Source organism: Cydia fagiglandana, chromosome 24 (assembly GCF_963556715.1).
Source record: "Cydia fagiglandana chromosome 24, ilCydFagi1.1, whole genome shotgun sequence".
Lineage (NCBI taxonomy): Eukaryota > Metazoa > Arthropoda > Insecta > Lepidoptera > Tortricidae > Cydia > Cydia fagiglandana.
In genome coordinates this window covers 2,939,155-2,945,431 of record NC_085955.1, presented here as the reverse complement: position 1 = coordinate 2,945,431, position 6,277 = coordinate 2,939,155, and positions in this window count along the sequence as shown.

Sequence of the window (6,277 nt, the reverse complement as noted above, 5' to 3'; positions counted from 1 at the left end):
AGTATTATCTCTATTTTTCACCGTGTTCAGTTTCTCGAACAAGACTAATACAACCAAGCACAAGATGAACTGCCTGTAGGCACTTGGAACTCTCAATTATATTTAATTCATGTCGACCGTGGTCAAATATTAAAATTAGTGATATGTATTTAGTTCTTAAATAATTGTATTTCGATATGCTTATTATGGTAATTTTTTCAATTAATTCAATTTGACATTTTATATTTATATAAATTTATGATTATGATGATGAATTTGCACGCTTGACGGGCCTGGCACGTTGCATGCGATCCAAAGCCGGGCGCCTTCGGCATCCTCATACTAAAAGCGTAACACTATACATATATTGTAACATCCCCATACTGTGTCAATCCAAATAAATAATTTCTGATTTTCAAAGGAGTCAAAGAGCACGAAGGAATATAATCATTTTGCAGATCGGACGTAGGTATATCAGTAAAGGTGAAATACTGTAAATATATCATACTTACATACTCACAATTATATTATCTAGGAATATAATATTATTTACCTACATTGAAATTGGTTGCTGACCTAGTGAAAATACTGAAATATTTTAACTGTTGATGTAGTAAAGCTAGGCGCTTTCAACCACCTCGTAAAGTATTAGATGCTTCTGTTATCAGAAAGTGTGTTTTTATAGCACTTAGTGACTTTTTCTTACGTTTCATATGATTTGTTTCCCATTGTTTGTAAATGGTAAAATCACGTGACCGCGCGGAACACACTGTCACAGGTCCGTCCTCTACAAGCGCTGCCGCGCGACTGAAGAGGGCGTAAGTGCGTTCGCGAGTGATTGCGCTTGCGGATTTAGTAGGTATTGAAACATAGAAATTATTTTAATGATGTTACCGAGACAAAGTGATCCAAAACGTCTAGATTATCTTATTACCTATACATTTGTGTAAAAAACAAGTCTAAAAAGTTTGTATTGTAGATATGGTTTGGATTTATTGTTAAAAAAAGGCGTAACTTTGGAATTTTTTTCTATCGAGCAAAGTTTATCTAATCATGTTTTTGAGATCCAAAACATATCTGCCAGATCCTTAAGTATAAGATATATTTTTTTCACAATTTTAAAACATTGTTTCTTATATTTCTAATGGATTCAAAAAACTGGTTCGCTTAGCTCCTACGGAAAAAGCACGCCTTAAAGAGGTTTTATGTTTATTAATTAGGTCTTGTCGGGTAACCATGATTGTAGAGAGTTAAATTTGCCCTCACCAAAAAGTTAAAATTAGGAAAAAAGTGTCGTTGTTTCACCTAAATACGACGGTGATCGATCAATTATCAGTTACTGAGTGTGCAGGATTAGTCCTGCTCACGTCTCGTGAATCACCCTGTATAGACTGTAGGTAAGCGTGAGGTAAGCAGATGAATGAAACGACGCTTATATTTCGTAATTAATTTTATTAAGAATTTATTAAATTACCTACTATAGTTCGTTTTTTTAGCATTAGAAAGAACTACTACAAAAGAACCACAGCAGCAAGCGTGCAGTTTTTATTAGGCTCTTTATTTGTTAATAATTATCGAATTATCTAAAGCCCCCTCCAGATTATGTGCGTGAATCGCGGCGCAACGTCGCGGAGCGAACATATCGCGAAGTTGACGTATGACTCCACACTCGCACACTTCACGGCGATTTCGCAGTTTGGTTTGCGGCAATATGGCGGAAAAGCATCAGCTGATCGAGTTTAACTGTTAGTTATCTATGGCATCATACGTGATTTCGCTGTTTTTCCATATTGTTTTATTGTAAAATCGTAAAATATAGCTGCTTAATATAATATAATCATAATAGAATTTGTATTTATCTTGTCACAGAGGAGCCAAAATATTGTGTAATGTGGAGTCTTGCAAGTTCGCGCTTCGCTTCTCCTTTGACGCGGGCCGAAATACCGACAAAAAACGGAGAACAAGGCGCGAAGGCGTGAACAATCTGCGAAATCGGCGCCACACTCGCGTTCACAGCTTCGCCCGCGATTCACGCGCATAGTCTGGAAGGGGCTTAATGTAGTATGGTCAATACATATAATTTACTTCAAATTATTACCGCTAAAAGTGCCGGATTTGGCACCACAAGCTTACTTCTGCGAAGTTCTTTCTAATGCTAAAAAAACGGACTGTAATAGGAGTCACTACAAAGTTAGCCGCTGCGTTACCTTCAAAATATACACTTGTAATTGTAAGTTATAGCTTTATAAAATAGGACCCCGAAAGCCTCTACAGACCTTGCAACATATATTAAGTTTACGAATAAACGAAATTAATAACTAGCTTAAATCTAAAATAGGCCCCTGAGGCATTGTACCGAGGATGCTGGCGGCATTTCCCCGCTGTATCGCAATACTGATACGTTGTGCGAGGTAGCCGCCAGCTCTTCGGTCACCAAGTTACGTCAACCAGACGCTTCGCGATTTCTGCGAACAACTTATGCGCGCTGGGACCCCATGGACCTAGAGTTTCAACTCCAAATAGTTTACGAATTGGTAATCAAATATTACACAGCTTATTTTAGATTTAAACTAGTTATTAATTACCTAGTTATTAGTTATTAGTTACCTAGTTTGGTAGCCACTGTAAATAAATGCATTTAAATATCACATCATTTATTTGATCGACCGATAATATTAAAATTATTTTCTTAATTTCTAAACCCGCTATCAATTCTCTTGTGTTGCTTTTTTCTCTTGCCTCTCTTTATAGGCTATCGGATCATACCTAGGATGAAAAGCTGGGTTAAGCCTGCCAGATTCCCTTGCTTTAGGCACTTTATCCGTACTACTTTCAACACTTTCAGGCACACTTTCCCTCAAAATAGTTTTCATATCATAGTCCATTGACATCTTGTATTGAGAGCCTTTGAAATGTATTTTTAGGTCTTTGCCAATGTGTAAGGTTATAGTAGCCCCTTCGACTGTCTTATACATGTCTGGTAAGCACGTTGGAACGTAATCCCAATTGTTATTGATACAGGTCATGTTCTTGAGCTCGCCAGGGTAGATGTAGTATTCCTTACATTGCGGGCGGACCACGATGCCGCTTGGTTGAGAACCGTCGCACTCCTCATTCCCGCAGAAATAGGTTATGCTGGGATGGAGGTCCAGATCGCAGAATTCTGTAAAAGCGTATTAGCCGTATTAAGGACTCACGTTAGACCGGGCCGTGTCCGGGCCGGAGCTTCAGGCGCATCGTTTTCTATGGAAATCATCATGTGATCGCCTGTCATGTCATAGAAAAGTAAGCTCCGGCCGGATACGGCCCGGTCTAATATGAGTCATCCTTTATATTATTTTGGTATTTACAAATAAAAACCGATGGTGTCGGGCCACGCATAATGGACTCCTCCAATTGAACAGCGCGTTTGCGGGACATTTTGGAAACTCTAAATCCCATACAAATTGAGAATTAACGCAAACGCGTACCGTAAAACGGGGTGAGTAGGTTTCGCGGGGAGAGTTGGGTTATGAATGGGGAGAAAAGGTTTGAGAGGGGGGTGAGAAGGGATTTTAAGGCTTCTGCTACAAAAATAATGTATTCCAATTTAAAATGGGGCTATAGTAATACGCAAAATAATAAAAAATCGATCAAGATGTATGTATTACCAAAAGAAGATGTATGCGTTACGTTTTCACTGTTGCCGCTATAACAACAAATAGGGTATTTGACTACTAATTAAATCAGTTTCTTTTTTCGAACTATTAATTAAAACAATTTTCGTACTATGGAATTTATATGAAACACTAGCATGTGACGTCACAATGAAATTACCTACTCTTTATAGTTTTATACGGGTTTTAAAATAGAAATTGAGTCTAATAATAACTGCTATCTACGTTTCTCTATTAATCTTCTGGTGTTTTATTTCATGCATGGTGTTATAGTATTTTATGCAACCGTTGTTTAAGAGAGGTCAAAAAAGGCGAGTGGCGTGAGTAACAATTTGAGGCGAAGCCGAAAATTGTTAATAAAGACGCCACGAGTATTTTTTGACTCAGTTAAATAACGTTAAATATAATACTTTTTCTACAACCAAGCACTTACAATTGTAAATTTAACAAATATTTTTATTTCAAGAAGTAGCAAAAATGGAGGGTACGAGCAGGAAAAGAATGAATGAATGAAATTAAAAAAAATGTCTATGGTTCACTTATTTGTCAGAGATGACATTTAAAATAAGGTTGGCAACACTGTATTTCATTCAATATTTTTTAAGTGGTCATTACACGAAGTATCGTAAAATCGCCAAAAAGATACGGCGTGTATGCATAAATTCTTTTTTGGGGAATAATAGACTAAAGACTCGTCTTGACAACTGTAAGGTAGGGTTGTAAAGGTGTGTGCACGACCCCATAGACTTATAATATATAAAGACGGTGTCTCAGCGAGCTGTCACTGTTGCCACTTTTGTTTAGTGTACGATTAACAATGAGGCCCACGTTGCTGTAGCCATGTCGATAAAGTCATATCGATAAACTATCGACATTTCTTGCAATTTTAATTTTACTTCAAAGGCTTAACGATACCTAAAATGACCAAAAACGCTTTTATTCTTTATTGTGGTTATCAGATTACAATTTTATAGTCACGCCCCAGCAGGGAACCAAGTGAAAGTTTAGATATTTAATTAAAATACATAAATACCTTCTAAAATAGGTGTTCCGCAAGAATTGAATTATATTATTATATTATAATATATTCATTATCCATTAGCATTTCAATTATGTTTATGGTTAACGAAGATATTGAAGCTTCAATTAATCGCTATTTCGTTCCGCTGTGTATCGTTTATCGATATATAACATGATTAAAATCGACTTTTTACATCCCTAAAAGAGCACACATATACGCTTTTACGCACACATATACAGACTGGGCGCATCAAGAAAGGCAACACTTGATTTGAAGTCCACCTTGTCAACAGTATGGTTGTCCTTTTTTGACAAACGGCATTTTTAACGAGCGAGGAGAGAGAAATGATACTAGTTGCTGCGCCTTGAAAGAGAACAAAAAACGTTGGGCCCTTGCACGACCCTTTAAATGACAAATAAAAGTACGGGAGTAGAAAAAATAATTTAAATTAAGTACAGTCAAATACCCTAAACTAAAAATTACAACTCGCGGTAGTCTCGGTGGGCGAGTTCGATTATCACTTGTCCGGTTTTTACTTACGTAAGCACTTCTGTTCCTGCGGAGGCCTGCGGGAGCGCCCCTCAGTGCAATACACCGCGCCCGGATACAGAGGTCTGTACGCCACATCGCAATCTGCGAGTAGAAAGAAACTCTGGAACACGTCGCCGGGGTTCGCGGGTATTGTGTTCCAATCCCTGTCCATTACTGTGTATTTCCCATGCTCAGGGTGGTCAGGAACTATGCACATGCCGGATAGACTGAAAACAGTGCAATCCATATAGGTACAATAAGCTACCGCAGCATATAAAAGATCTGCCGTATACTAAATTTAAAACAGCGCTTTTTAAATGGCTACTGGCAAAAACATTTTACTCTGTGAATGAAGTTATTTATAGCAAGCTTTTTTAGTAAACCTCTTTAAATAATATGTATATCCATCCATATGCTACTATTAAAGTTTATTTGTACATAAGGCATTGTCATTTTAGTATAATTATAATTAATGAAGTTTTATTTTAATATTTCTTTCTACACTTGACATAACTGACGTCAAAATGGCTCACCCCTGCCGAGCTCTGGTAATACATCTTGTATCACCTAAAAGATACCTATACTAAAGGTGCACTCACTCGGTTTCGGGGGTCGTGTTGGGGATGGTTTGAGTTCTGTTGCAAAGAACATGATCTTCATCCGAGCCGTCAGCGCAGTCCCAGTGCTCGTCCTGCCACATAATAATAGTACATTGTGCAACGAGGGGGGTAAGCGAGATTTTGTAAATGAGGTCTATAACTCCCGACAGCCGCAGGACACAAAAACACAACAACAAAACAAATCTTTACTCAAGCGTACATTCATAGATGTTTTAGAAATCGAAATCATGTCTAATATTCGCATTTGCAAATGACGCGGCTATTTAACGTCTAGACCACCCCCCCCCCCCCCCTCCCTACTCCCGTCGTCAAAAATATGAATGTCAGGAAAAAACTTCGGAAATCAAGAATTTTATCAGGAAATTCTAAATTTGTATCTGGTAACCCTACTCACAGCACTGCATTTGGCGTCAGCGTAGACACATGCGCCGTACGCGCACTGGAAGTGGTTGTGTGCGCAGTACCACCCC